Below are 15,111 nucleotides of genomic sequence, written 5' to 3' on the forward strand. Positions count from 1 at the left end.
ATAGCTGCGCTTGATATTCCTAAATTTGGTTTGACATTGAAGATAATTATACCATGGAAAACCGAATTTTTAGGAAATGTTTTATGAACTGTATAAAGACACCATTTAAATAAACTGTTTCATACATTCCAGATATGTTCAGTGAATCCAGTTTTTAATTAGCATTGAGGATTAAAATCAATTTTCAGAGAAAAACCATGTTCTTTTAGTGAGCAAGTTACTAATTTCGAAGAAAATTGCATATCTTTAGGCGTTTAATGTGATGTATTCTGCAATTAACAACATTTAATTCTAAATTTGACCGATTTATCAAAAAAATTCGATTTTTCGAGTTTTGATTCGGATTTTGTGAACTCAAATTTAGTGAATAACATATCTCTTTAATTTATGAAACCTATCGCAGTAACTGATCAACATCACCCCGGAATCAAGAACTCCAATTCTGAAAAATGTTTCTGTTATTACGATAAGATTTTGTCAAAATTCCGTTTGTATAATTCGATACACATCCATTCAGTACAGATTCAAAAAATATTTGGATGATAATACATGCATCCTACTTGGAATTATAGAACAGAATCTCTCAAAAGTGATCAACTTCACCCCATTTTACGGTAAATTTTTTTGCATTTTTGGTCACAACCGATTGATGATTAAATGTGGAGTTATGTTGCGAAAGTTTTGCAATTGAAATAAATACTTACACAGAAAGAAAAATCCATGTAAATTTCAGCGCAAAATCATGCACATGAAGGGAATGCCAGAAATGTCGCAAATTTACACGTCACATCGTGTAAAATTACAATAACATCATGTAAGTTTCCGCTAGATATCGTGTAATCTAGTATGGACTCTAACCGATTTCGTGACAATTGGCATACATTTATATGATGTTGGTGTAATTTTACACGATGTGTCATGTAAATTTGCGACAAATCTGGCATTCCCTTTATATGCATTATTTTACGCTGAAATTTACATGGATTTTTCTTTCTGCACAGTACCAAAAAATGTTGTGATTTATGTCTTTTTGGATGCACATAAAAGAAGCGAGCCAAATGACGTAAATTTGTGTCGGATTGAAATTACATTAGTGTCTGATTCGGGAAATATCGATAACAGTCCCATTGTTTTCGTGTCCTCTAACATGTAAAATTACATTTTTTGTTCAACACATCTTCAAGGACACGTTTTTGTGTCGTTCCATCACTTACATCATGTATCATTCAGTCATAACCAGAATTACGTCCACAGTAATTTTCATTATTTTTAAGAGTGTGTACGGTTTCCTGAGCTTTGAATTGCCAAATTTATAACATTAAAATGATTGTGGTGATCTTTCTTTTAAAGTTATTACTACCAACTTCGACAATCTAGAACAGCACCACCATCGCCTTCTAGCTTTAAGACCCAAACGCAATGATAGCGGAACGACAACGGAAAGCGGAACCAGTTCGCCAGCATGAACTGTAGCATGCTTGTCGACCCAGACTTGGTTCACTTTCGTTTGTTGACAGCTCAGTTGAGATGGTGTGATTCATGGTGGTGAACCGGTTCCGCTTTCCGTTGCCGTTCCGCTATCATTGCGTTTAGAACTGTACGTAAGATCACAAATAGACTGGCAATAAACTAACTTAAGTTGTAGTTTTTTGTTGAGTTCAAATAATATTAAATAAATGAGAGAGAGGAGACTGCTGGCTTAGATTACGAGCTCCCAAAAGTTAAGGTAACCTGTCACCAACTGTCACTGGAAAACCAACACAGTTATTACAGATAATTTTCCAAATCGTTTCCTTCACTCAAACACGTCAGAACATTTGACCAATGCAAGAGTGAAATAATCATGTAAGTCTATCAGTCCGTTCTGGCAACAAAATCTTCTACAGATTGACAACTACTGAAAAACTAAACATTTCATATACTTTGCAATTGGATTAAATGGACAAATGCAAAGCATATGTAATGTTTAGTTTTTCGATAGTTGTCAAACTTCCACTCGGCTCATTAGCCATAAACCACGAATCATAATTAATCAAAAACAAGTATTCTACAAATTGCTTAGTTTTGCTGGACCTCTTCCCCTACCCCTTGGAACAGGCTCTAATCAATTGCTGTTTGCTTTAATTTGTGCAATGCTATCGAGTTTGAGAGATAGAAGTTAATGTCCAAACTATGACAAGGTCGACAGTCTTATTAAGAATAAAATAAACTTGATCATACCTCTTGCCGTTGAGTTCATTCACAAGTGCATCCCTTATCAAAAAGAGCTGAACATGTATGGGATCGTCCATTAATCATGTAAGCGGTAATAGGGGGAGGCGGGGGATTTGAGGTATCTTAAGTGCCATACAAATTATTTTTTATTTTCATACAAAAATTCATACCATAGGGGGAGTATATATGTCTATCATATTACATAGAAAATTCTTTTAAGCCATATTATATAAGCAAAGGGTCTGTTCAACTCTTTTAAGTACGTTGTTGCTAGGACGTGGCCAGAGCAACTCTCGTTTGTTGAAAGATGGGCCAATCTTATCCAACAGAACATGCTACGTTTGAAAACTCAAATTGAATAATTGCATAAGAAGAAGACAAACCTTATTTAATCGTATATAACTTGACATCTACCATGTATCGTAGATGCTCAATATTAACAAAATGACGAAAATTCAACTCTGTGGCTATTAAGAAGCATTTAAAATTGCTTCAAAATAAGTATTTAGTTTATATTCGAAACATTTTGAGAATTTAAAAAAAAAATTTGTGTTGATAAAAACGGAATAATTTGTTGACGAAATCGGAACGTGACAAAATCGGAGCGTGACAAAATCGGAACGTGATAAAAACGGAACATACCTGTATGTGCATGAAAATAAACTTAAATTTACAACATAGTTTTAGCTGTACACATTACCCCGAATGACAGTAGTTTTAAAAAACAAGTCGAGTCTATAGTACGCGACACTGAAGACGGCCTTACAAGTTGAAGTCGAAATACGCGTATCTGTCAAAAGATACAAACTATAGTGGAATTAAATGGTATGGTACTAAATTCGTTTTTTTTTTCATCTACTTAAAAAAGTTGTCGACGTAATAGCTACTACTATTCCTAATAGTGATTTTTTTATTCTTTCAATCATCGGCTGTTTTTTGGAGGTTGTATAATGCCAGTGTAAAAGTTTTAATCAATGATTTTCCCTTCTTTGAGTTATAGGCTGTTCTTTCGAGTTGTACCGTTTGACTTAAAGTTTGAGCGATAGCGGTAAAAAATCGACTGATAAAATTGTCTTGAGCGAAATTCAAAGTTGACTGTGACTTCAGACGAGCAGCCTTGAAAATAATCTGCACATGGTTGTCCGTAGCCATGTTTGAAATATTCTGATCATAGTAGGTTATACTGAGCAATGGACCGATGCACGACTTCACCATTTGACGTTTGAGCGGTGCCGTGTTATTTACGTGACTATGGCAACTAGTGAACTTGGCACCGCTTGAACGTCAAATTAGTGAACTCGTGCAAAGGTCCATTGTCATAAATTTTCAAACCATTGTTTGGATAGCATTATTATTCGAAACAATGAGCAACTCCGATTCTGATGTTCAGATTGGTAGTGAGTCGTGCATTCTTTCGTCGATGACGAGGCGACGACCTGCAAGAGTGATTATACTGGATGACGATGTCTTTATTATTTCGTCATTGCACTGTGACGAATCTGATGATTGCCTGCGCTGACCTTAGTTTTAAATTTTAGGCGTGGTTTTCTAAAATCTTGATTTTCGTTGACGTTTTTACTTCAATAGGTTCCTAAATGTTTTGACAAAATCTTCATTTTATTCAATAACACGACAAAGCATGTCTTTGCTCGTATTTTTGCAACGGCTTTATCATATTCAAACTTCAAATTTAAAATTTGGTCTAAATTTGAATTTTGACGTTCACTTCGCCGAAAATTTTCACTGGGATTTTACTTTTTGAAAAGTAAGAATACTAGAGTTGTCCCTTTCGGAAGGGACACGAAAATAAATATACCCAAAATGTGAGTTTAAACTTAAAGGTGTGACAAAATCTGAAAATTAAAAAAAAAAATTGTTTTTTCTTAAACCAACGAAAACCACTTGAAAATTGAAGAAACATGTGTTTCTGGTCTTAAGCGTTTGGTACTTAAATTGGAACAGGGATTCTACTGACTTCCGTATAGACACGAACACTCTGATGTATGCTCTATTAGAGTGGTTCAAAAAATCCTTTTTGCTCTACAAATTCTAAGTGACCTCCTAAAATTTGAACTCATTCGGATGAAAACTGAAATTGCACAAGCCCTTCAAAGTTTATATGGAAATTACTATGGGAAAAGTAATCAATTCATTCAATCGGTCGTAGTGTTTGTCGATGTGCTCTTGGGGATTTGAGCTACATTGATTCAGTGAGATACATTCATTACCTACAACTTTGCCGAAGACCGTTTTCAAATCGGACGTCTCAGTAATTAGTTATTGATTTATACCCAATCGTAAATTATTCAACAGTGCTCAAATAACTTCTGAACAGGCAACATTGCTGAATCTGCGAAAGATATCACACATAAAAATCATGGCTACTATGTTTCACTCCATATATCCAGTTATGCCTGCAGAAGATCCTATAACACTTCCCCGAATACCATCTCCCCGAAAACCATTATCCCGTAAGACACAATACCCCGAATGGTAAATTACCCCGAAAACCAGTTCCTTGAATGCAACACTTCTACAAAAAATCATTGATGCATTTTGAATGTTCTTTCCAGGATGCGATCGTCCATACTGCCCCTATTCGCATAATGGATCATTGAAGGTAGTTTTTGCCAGTGCTCACCGCATCAAAACAAAGGCGCCACTGTATATGGGATTTAACATTGTAACAGCATTGCTGTTCTGTCAAACACACAAGGCTACGGTGGCGCTATCTATGCTTTCCATAGCGGCCGTTTTAGTTATTTTAATGATCCATTGTCCCATGTGAAAAAAAGTATCAATATCAGCATTACCATCAGATTGAAAATGTTTTATTGTCACAGCTACATTCTCAAAATCGAATGCACACGTATTTTGATTCTCATATGGCTTTAAACAATAGCTGACAATTAAAAGAAGGATAAATCTTTAATAACAAGAGCATGAATTCAAATCAAAATCAATGGATCTATGCATGGGTTCACTAATTTGACGTTTGAGTGGAGCCAAATTCACTAGTTTCTATGGACCAATGCATGAGTTCACTAAACTTACGTTTGAGCGGTGCCGTATTTACACGTTGCCATGGTCACATAAATAACACGGCTCCGCTCAAACGTCAGATAATGAACTCATGCATCGGTCCATAGATAAAGTATATACACTTCGTCCTACTGAGGAGAAGTTTCCCATTCCCGGAGCCTTAGATTCTCTTTGTCATATGTGTAAGAGACAATATGATCGACAATAACCTCCAACGAACAAGAGAAGACATGCTTAATCTCAACTTAATATTCCATAAAATATATTTGGTGTTCATTCATCGAACCCTCATTTTGGAATTTTCATGGCAATAATATTTGGGTATGGTATGGAAAATGGTATTCGGGGATTGAATTCCCAAAATCCGATTCCTTTCAGTTGATATTCTTTCAAAGCAACTAGCATCAAGTGTTCGTTCCCTACCGTCCAAATAAAGTTCCAATCCTTCCAAATCCAATTTGAGTGTATTTTCCCCACGCATCCTATAACTCCAATGCATCCCAAAGTGTGCCACTGAAGCGTAACGCTATTTCATGTACCCCCTTTCAAGGGGGAGGCAACTCCAGCAACTGAATCGAGAGCAAAACACATCATCCTTCATCTGTGTGACACGATTCAGATCGAATCAATCTTCCCGTAGTTTGCCAGCCACACATCACAGGAGAGCGTTTCCAGCTCGAAACGCAAATGAAAATGGCTTTTTCAGATCGATTGCCTTCAATCTTGCTGAAATTTTGCGCATGTTTCAGTTTCCATACGATATGACATTTCCCATCAAAAGTTTGCTCAATTTCCTAGACTACGTTTTGAAAATGACCTATCAAATAAAAGGATTTTAATTATTTGCAAAATTATAATTTGAAAACGGTGCATTTCTTTCATAACTTATGATCTTGCCCTAAAACGACTACCGAGTGTGTGGTTCGTTGTTTTAAGCAAACGAATGGACCAAGATAAAATCTATCACAACTAGGAGATAGATGAGGATCTTCTCTTCATCGTAACGTTGATAAATAACGAATAACGAGTTAATTCATTCGTTTGCTCAGTAACAACAAGCTACGCACTCGATAACCCATGGCTTTTATGGCAAGATCATAAGTTATTCTTATTTTTTTCGATTTTTAAATGTTATTTGATTTATTCGATATGTATTAGTTGGCGTTTCGAGCTGGAGACACTCAGGGGAGGAAAGCGCAGATGTTTTCGCATCGATCTTCGGGTCTTGATTCCCTGCCTCAGCTGTTTTTCCCCTTTGGTGTTTTGGATTGGCTGTTTTTCGATTTCAACTGGCGGCCAACCGTCTGGCTTCTGATTTATTCAAAACGACTTTCATGAACTCAATTTCGCATCTGGGCTACTGGAGGGATGGGGTTAGCTACCGATTTTTCCATATACCACACACATTGAAGCGGTTCGATAAGAGAATTTTGTGCTGAAGGCGCATACTTCTTGTCGAGCAATGTCGTCGTTCGCTTAGGGAAGGGTTTTGGCTAGAAAATGCTAGGTTCTGTACAATAGTGTAAATTTTTTTCTGAATGGGGGCCCAATAGTTACTATAACGATTCTGTAGTAGAAAGCAATTATGACAACTTGCAATTGTTTCATAATTGATTCATGAATAACTGTATAACAAAACTATTTGTGAATTTTCAGTTAACCAAATTAGGATGACAGTGTTCTTAACACAAATCAACCTGTATATTTGAAATGAATGTAATGTTTAAATTATACCAATAAAAAATAAAAACAAACTATGATCCAGCCTTGCGCTTGCTGGCAAGTCGACTAAAATCAGAGAATATACCCTCACTTTTTTAAATATTTAGTATAAAACTTGACATATGACATTGTTCTGCATCAATAGACTATTACATTTTTTCATTTTCGTATTTGGAATTGAAGGAAAATTCCAGGGGTCTGCCCCCCTTCATTCCTACGCCAATGGTTCCGTACGATTTTCGTAATACTCTATGCTTATGCCAACATATGATGATTTTGATCGGTTTTCTAGACGTATTTGGAGACTGTTGGTAAAATAGGGACGGCAAGGGATGAATGTAATATCCGCAAGAATATGTTATATCGAACGTACCGATTGAAGCTTACAGCTTGTGCAGAAGCATTCAATATGCTCAAGAATCCAGATGAGAATTGTTTCCAAATTGCTATCGAGTCGAATTGCTTTTGATTGAAGAATTCAGAGAATGTGAAGTGGAGAGCAATACTTACATTTTCAGGACTGGAAGGGTTAGGGAGTGGGCCCGATCTGCGGAGACGGGCTAGGGCACTCCTGAGACCTTCCGTACTGCTATCTTTGGCACCCCGTTCGAAAATATAACAACCGCAGAACAACAGTTTGGCGCTTTTCCCTACGGTGGTCGGTGTGGTGCCTGCCTCTTCTTTAGGCGATGCGTCGTCAATTTTCTCCACTTCTTAGATAAACGCGCCGTTTCCGGTGAGACTCATAGGCCCACCGCCGGCAAGGTGGGCCGGGGTGGTTATCTTCTTCTTCTTCTGCACTTCACAAATCGATGGTAAGGAAATAGTTTTCCCAACAAGCAAAGCACACCACTTTGTTGATCACTCAGATGCTGTAATGCGGTGCACGCGCGGTAATGTCTTACACGAGCTCGACCACTACACTTTTTTCCTTCACTCTAATCGCTCCAAGAAACTAAAGATCAGAAAAAAAACACCACAACAACTTCCTTCAACTTTTACGCGATTTTTCTCGATTTTCCACTTGCTGCCTCTCTCTCTTGTAAGGCATCCGGTTGGGTTGTATTGCGTTTTACCGGCGTTCACCTTTCCATCGGACGAAAGCTTTGAAAAACTGAAACTATGGAAGAAGAACTGCATGTACAACTTGTACGACTTAACTGCCGCAGGCGTGGCATGAGGCGAAGAGCTTCGGTTTACACTTTCTTTAGGGACATTCCACGAATTCTGTCGAAGTCGGACCACTGCACAGTGCTTCCTGAGCCCTAAATTTGTAATGAAAATTGGGTTTATCGATAAGTTTTTCCGGATGTAGAGACCCTTTTAAAGCTATTATCATTTCTGTGGCGCTTAAGCCTAGGCTTTAGAGCCAGGACATGGGGGAGAAATACTCGTGTCCTAACCCAAGAAAAGCAGAAAAAACAACGTTGGATATTAACTTTCTAAGCAAGCCAACCCCAACAATAATATCTATCATCTAATTGAATCATCTAATAGCCGTTAATTTTTGAGTTATCTTCATACTTAAGTCTGAACAATGGGCTTGGCCATCTTCATATTTGTATCATATTGTTGATATAATTTGAAATTCTGCAGCTTATCTGAAAGTCATATAGCCAGTGGGACTTGCCGTATTATGAGCATTTTGTTCCATTTTCTAATTATCTACAACTTTGCCGTAAGAAAAAATTGTCGTATCTGCCCTTTTGTAAAAAAAAAGTTTTAATCTGTTTGACTGCTACAGGCATTCATGAAACAAAAACACAAAAATGATACTCTCTCAACAAGAGTATCCACATCCCGAAGAACTTTACTAAAGACATCATACCGTAAATTCGGGTGAAATTGATCAGTAGGGTGAAATTGATCACCGCGTCACTCAATTTTATTTCTTCCTAATGGAGCACATATATCAATTTAACATGCAGTGAATGAACATTTTTTGTCGTAAGTACATATTGTCAAACTGTGCGTAGTGAAGTTTTTTACGTTAAAGAATGTGTATTTCTATGAAAAAAATGTAAAGTATCAAAATCATGTACGGTGCAGTATTAACAAACATCAATAAACTTCTAGTTCTAGACAAGGATTTGAACATGGTATAATCCTGAAAGTTTGTGAGGACACTTAAGATATATCCCCAAACAAGATTTCATAACCAAAACTCGTACCATTTCGCTCATTTGGTTGAAATAATTGAATTTCTGTTAGATATCAGGAAATCCCTTAGGAAATTGCATACATTTAGGCGTTTTCTGCGTAATTCTTGAAATTTCATTATACATTGTTTCTATAAATATTGTATTGTTAAGAATTTAGCAAGTATATTCGGATTCTGGGAGCTCAAATTTATTATTTAGAGTTGTTTTGAAAACTAACAATAATCGCATTGATAAGTGATCAATTTCACCCTGAAATGACAACACCCGATTTTTTATTTTAATGATATTTTTGAACACTAAAATTACTTTCGTTAGAAAATGTCGGTACTTGAGCCAATGAGGCTCCCCTTCGTACTTGTTTTTCTGCATTCAGTTGTTTGGCATTGCCAACATTATAGAAATCAAACAAGAAAAACCGTGAAAAATGAATAATTTCACCCGAAATTACGGTACCTCTGAAACCAACTTTCCGAGCGCAAAACAATTTCGATAACGAATTTGGGGCTCACAAACACTGTGCACTGCTGCTGCTGCGTTGCTTCCCAAGCTCAAACAACTTTGAAGCAATGTCAAACATAGAAAAAAAAACGCTGAGTTCCAAAGTGTGGCACTGGCAACTAAGAAGCACCTCCAGTGTTGATTTTTCACGACAACAATATTAGTGTGCAACAAAGGAACAATGAGGTTCTTCCTGTCTTATAGCAAGATGAAAGCGAAGCAGTACACGGCACAAATTACGTAGCACTCTAGAAGTGAAGGTGTGGTACTGACGTTGGTCTATGATCCTTGCTTAGGTTTGAGCTGAGACGTACAAAAAGTATCACAAGGTGGGATCAAAAACAATCTCTATAAAGTTTGATTATTCTCTGTGGCGGTGAATGTCTATGAAAAAGTTTGAAGTTAGTTTGCTAATAAATTATGCCAAGAAGATTTTCATAAAAAAAAATTTTTCGTTTCAAATGACGAAAAACGTTTATGCTGAAGCGCCTATGAGTGATGATTGCAACTCTCCCACATGCTCCATCCAGTCGATCATTGCAATAAACAAAATCTTTTTTTTTGAGTTTGGATCCAGGCTTCAAATAAGTTTTAGGTAATAACTGATATATGTATATAGCTTTTATAAAGTAGAACAACTCATCCTCTTTACCATTCGAAGAACGAGCATTCCAATTAAAAAAATAAAAACATATCTGGATCCATTAGAGAAACGTAATCCAATTGTTTAGTTAAAAAAAACAAAATCAGATGGAGACATATAACTAGAAGTAGATGCATTTTCTGTTAGGATTTTCCATTGAAAAAAGGTGTACGGCAGCACAAGCTGGGGGTTTTCTATTAGATTTGAAATAATTATAACGGTTACCGGTAAGAAGAAAATTCGAGGTAGACGACCTGGAATTTGCTCGAGTATTTGCTTGAGTATTTCCACTCGTACTGATAACCGACGGAAGAAAATTAGCTTGCAAATGACCACGAATATAGGGGTCTATTTTGTAATTCGAGCGAATTCACGTGACTCGTCTGTAGTCCTTGTCAATCAAAGTAAGCATGCATATTTCATATGTCACCCGTCGACTCCCATAGTAATCCAGTCACATAGAGTGACAACTGTCGATAAACTCGAGTGACAGAGCCGAGTCGAGCGAAATTTTTGGTCGACAGTGACTCCAGTCGAGTCGTTATTGATCGACTCGACTCATGAAATAGGGCCCATAATTTACTTGATGGGTATGATTCGCAAGCGATCGTTAACTGAAAAATGAGAATTGTGAGAGATTCTTCCTGGGGAATTCTGAACACAAAAAAAACATTGCCGAACCTCAACGATTCGTTTGGAAAAAGGACAATCCTAAAAGTTAGACTTATGATTGTCCCCGCAATTTGCTCATACAAACTTTTTGGCTTTTTGGTCTTTCTTCACAGGACAGATGTCCTTGGCGTGGGAAGAACCTCCGCACTTCATGCATTTAGAATCCATGCGGCAATGTTTGGTACCATAACCACACTTTTGGCACCAACGGCACTAAATGCAGTTCTGGAATTGTACCCAAGGTTTCTGGAAATGTTCCAATGTCACACGGACATCGAACATAAGTCTTGATTTTTCTAAAGCTTCAATATGAATCACTTTCGTTAAAGTGAACTAAATAATATTTTTGGGAAAGCCAATCTGGTATTTTGGTTCTCATTTTCATGATGTTTATTTGTACTGGGTAAAATTTAATGAATCTTTTATTCTATTTTTGATCTCTTCAGGTGACTATTCTGCCCATAACTGCATATTTGTAACATTCGACAAAAGTAGGCACTGAGTAAATGAACTGCCCATAACTGCATATTTGTAACATTCGACAAAAGTAGGCATTGAGTAAATGGAATACAAAGTCTGCATTTTATGGCAGTATGGGAGGAAACCAAAATTTCTATAAATTACCAGGAACAAAAAAGTGCTTATTTGAGGCTGATATTTTGTACAACTCATTTCGCATACTAGGTGAATTGTCAAAAAATAATTCTGATAGAAATTTCATTGCTATTACATCACGAGGCTCATTTATAATCTTAATGTGACTGTTATGCAGTTATAATTACCAATGTGACAAAACAACTTGGTATTTTTTTCGAATTTTCTAGAACAATCTCACAGATTTCAGTAAGTTGATCGAAAGTATTTATCATTTGATGACTCTCCATGGTATTAACTCCAATTTGTCAAAAATGTCGAATGTGACTGTTTTGCAGTTATGGGCAGTGAAGTACCAAGTATGAATTTCTCGTCAGTATGGGAAGGCCTCAAAATTTCAAAAAATTACCTAGAATTCAACAATGCTTATATGAAGCTAAAATTTTGTACAGCTCATCTCACATATTGGGTGAATAATCAGAAAATAATTCTGATAGAAATTTCTTTGTCACAACCTTACGAGGCCCATGTATAATATCAATGTGACTGTTATGCGGTTATATTAAGCAATGTGACAAAACAACTTGGTATTTTTTCCGAATTTTCTAGAACAATCTCACAGATTTTATTAAGTTAGTCGAAAGTATTGATGATTTGATGATGTTCCACGGTATTAACTTTAAATCGTCAAAAATGTCGAATGTGACTGTTTTGCAGTTATGGGCAGTATTGTCACTTGAAAGACCTTTCAAGACGACCTCGAACAAACGTTCAGTTTTGTCGTCATTAGTAAAAAATTGGTGCTTCTTCTCTTCAAAATGTTTGAGAAGAAGCTCGCGTTCTTCAGGAGTTCCCGGGAAAAAGCGCCAGTCTCGTTTCTTTGCGATTTGGAAGAAAACCTTAATTCCCCTAATGCCTATTTAATTTAGCTATCAAAAATCATATTGAAGACGCTCAAGCGAGCAATAAATATATAAAGTGTCTGTTTCCACTCATTAACAGAAAATCAAAATTTCTTCTAGGTACAAAACAACCAAATTAACCAGAACGTGACTTCTGCTTTCTTGCGTTACGTTTAAAATTATCCCAGCGGTTATCGAAATATTGAGCAACAAAGAGGAAAGTTCAACCTCATCTTCAGTTTGCTTCGAAGCGATGTATGGCAACAGCAAAATCAGTACTTGTTACTATTTTCAATTTTTTTTTCGCGGTTGTACGTTTATGAATATAAGCACTGAGTATATGCTGTCCATAATCGCATATCATTCCCATATCTGCTTGATTTCCCACCCATATGAATCAGACATGCAATCACGGGCAGTATGGTGCTTGTAGTCAATCGTGCACTACTTCGGATGCAACCGGAAAATGGTACTTCACGTGATGCTATTGCAGGAAGCTCGGTTTTGTTCTCCAGGTCTGGTTAAATATCCCAAGCTAGCTTGGAAAACAATGCAGCAGAGCAGAGCGCGGTCACTAGTCGATGTTGCGAAAATTTCAATAGCGCGTGTATGATGCTGTTTCTTCCGGGGGTTTTATTCGGGAACTGGCACAATCTGGAAAGGAAGAGAAAAAGAAGTTACTGTTAGTCTTGAGGGTGTGTACAATAATGGGGTATGTGTTAAGGGCCATACGCATGGTCCTTCGTTTCAAAACGCATTCTTGCTTCAGAACAAATTTATAGAGATGCATGTTGTTTAAATTTGTTCCTCATAAAAGTATTGATTTCATCTCTAATATCTATCTATCTATCTATCTATCTATCTATATAAATAAAAATGGATTGGTGTTTGTATGTCACGAAATGGCTTACGAACGGGTCAACGCATTTGAATGATTCTTCCTCCGTTTTGTTCGTCAACGGTTCCGACGTGTTTGTGTGTATAAAACTCCCAGGATAATTACCGGGAAAGTTGGAAAAACGAGAGTGCACGAAACTGTCATTTTGTATGGGACGATCCATAGCGTTTGTCAACAGCCTACTTGATGGCAAGACGAAGTTTGCCGGGACCACTAGTTTAGAATGAAAACTTTGGAGAATCAGTGTTTTCATTATCTTGAACAGTTTGTACCTACTTGAGACTTGGAAGCCGATATGAGCAAAATATTATGGATAGTTTGCAAGATTTCTCAAACGGATTATTTTGGAACGTCTTTTTTCATCACTCCGGATAATCAAATCCTCCCGATAATCGAATCACTAAGAAAAAATTCAAATCTTCGATAAAAGCACTTAAATAATATATTTTTTCGTTGTTTTATTTATATGTTGCGTTGGCGTAGCCAGAATTTATTTCTAGGTACAGTAGGAGCCCAGAAAGCCTAGCCAGCTATTCAGCAAGACCAAGCTAAGGGTCGTGGGTTCGAATCCCACCGGTCGAGGATCTTCTCGGGTTGGAAATTTTATCGTACCTGCCACACGATATACGAATGCAAAAATGCTCAATCGGCAAAGAAAGCTCTCAGTTAATAACTGTGGAAGTGCTCAGAGGAACACTAAGCTGAGAAGCAGGCTCTGTCCCAGTTGGGACGTAACGCCAGTAAGAAGCAAGTAAATAAAATTTTTGATCAGCATACACAAAAAAACACTTTCAAATCCCCCCTTTTCTCAAATACGTTCAAAACTGCAAACCCATTCATATTGTATATTGCAATACAGGTCGGACTCGATTATCCGGAGACTCTATTATCCGGAATTTTAGACTCGATTATCCGGAATTTGTTTTTTGATGTTCTTGTTTTTCAATTTTTATGCATGAATCTGAGATAATTTGGCATTGCATTATACAATATGAATTATCGAATATTTCAATTTTTTCCTAGTGATTCGATTATCCGGAGAATTCTATTATCCGGAATGAAAAAAAAAATCGATACTCCGGATGATCGAGTCCGATCTGGACCAAATTATCTTAGATTTATGCACAAAAATTGAAAAACAAGACCTTCAAAAAACAATTTCCAGATAATCGAGTCTAAAATTTTGGATAAGCGAATCTCCGGATAATCGATTCCGACCTGTACTAACATTGAACAAGGAATTTCCAAAAGTGTATCTATGTATGTATGAACATTTCCAAATTTTTGTTTACATTCTAAAAATTTCTGCGTATATTGTGTTGTAACGGTTGCGTAATTGAACCGATGGTATTAAAATAATATTTCAGTTGAAATAAAGACACTTCCCATGCACAAACGGTTGATGCAATTGTAAATCAATCCAATGTATCCAATTAACGTGTCAACTGAGTTGATCTTTTAATTTAAACTGGGAAATTTTGTTAGAAAATGGCCCAGAGGTTCCAAATTACATAGAGGACCAAATTATCTTCGTGACCCTACTTCTTAAATTGTTTCACTTTTCTCATTGGTTAGCAATATTTCGACTCGACTCGAAGTTTTTATTCAGAGTTTAAAAATTTCTTGCAAGTGGTTCTAGCTCTCAAGCATATTGGATTAAATATTTTCTTTCGTTACTGAATATTTAAACCACAATAAATCCATATATTTTTAAACACAAGTATTCATTTATGAAAGCTTCTTTGTCAACTCAACTAACCTAAC

The 15,111-nt window shown here is 36.6% G+C and overlaps 1 protein-coding gene across 2 annotated transcripts in view; it reads right to left on the reverse strand.

Annotated features, from left to right (window-relative positions):
- Nucleotides 1–15,111, reverse strand: part of LOC5577804 (serine-rich adhesin for platelets) — a 572,874-nt gene that overhangs the window by 457,110 nt on the left and 100,653 nt on the right. For both annotated transcript variants that reach the window (XM_021840347.1, XM_021840346.1), the window contains exon 2: nt 7,489–8,098. The gene's annotated coding sequence lies outside the window, so the exon portion shown is untranslated. The remainder of the gene's footprint in view (nt 1–7,488; nt 8,099–15,111) is intronic.

The sequence above is a fragment of the Aedes aegypti genome, chromosome 2, assembly GCF_002204515.2.
Source record: "Aedes aegypti strain LVP_AGWG chromosome 2, AaegL5.0 Primary Assembly, whole genome shotgun sequence".
In the NCBI taxonomy this organism is placed as follows: Eukaryota; Metazoa; Arthropoda; class Insecta; order Diptera; family Culicidae; genus Aedes; species Aedes aegypti.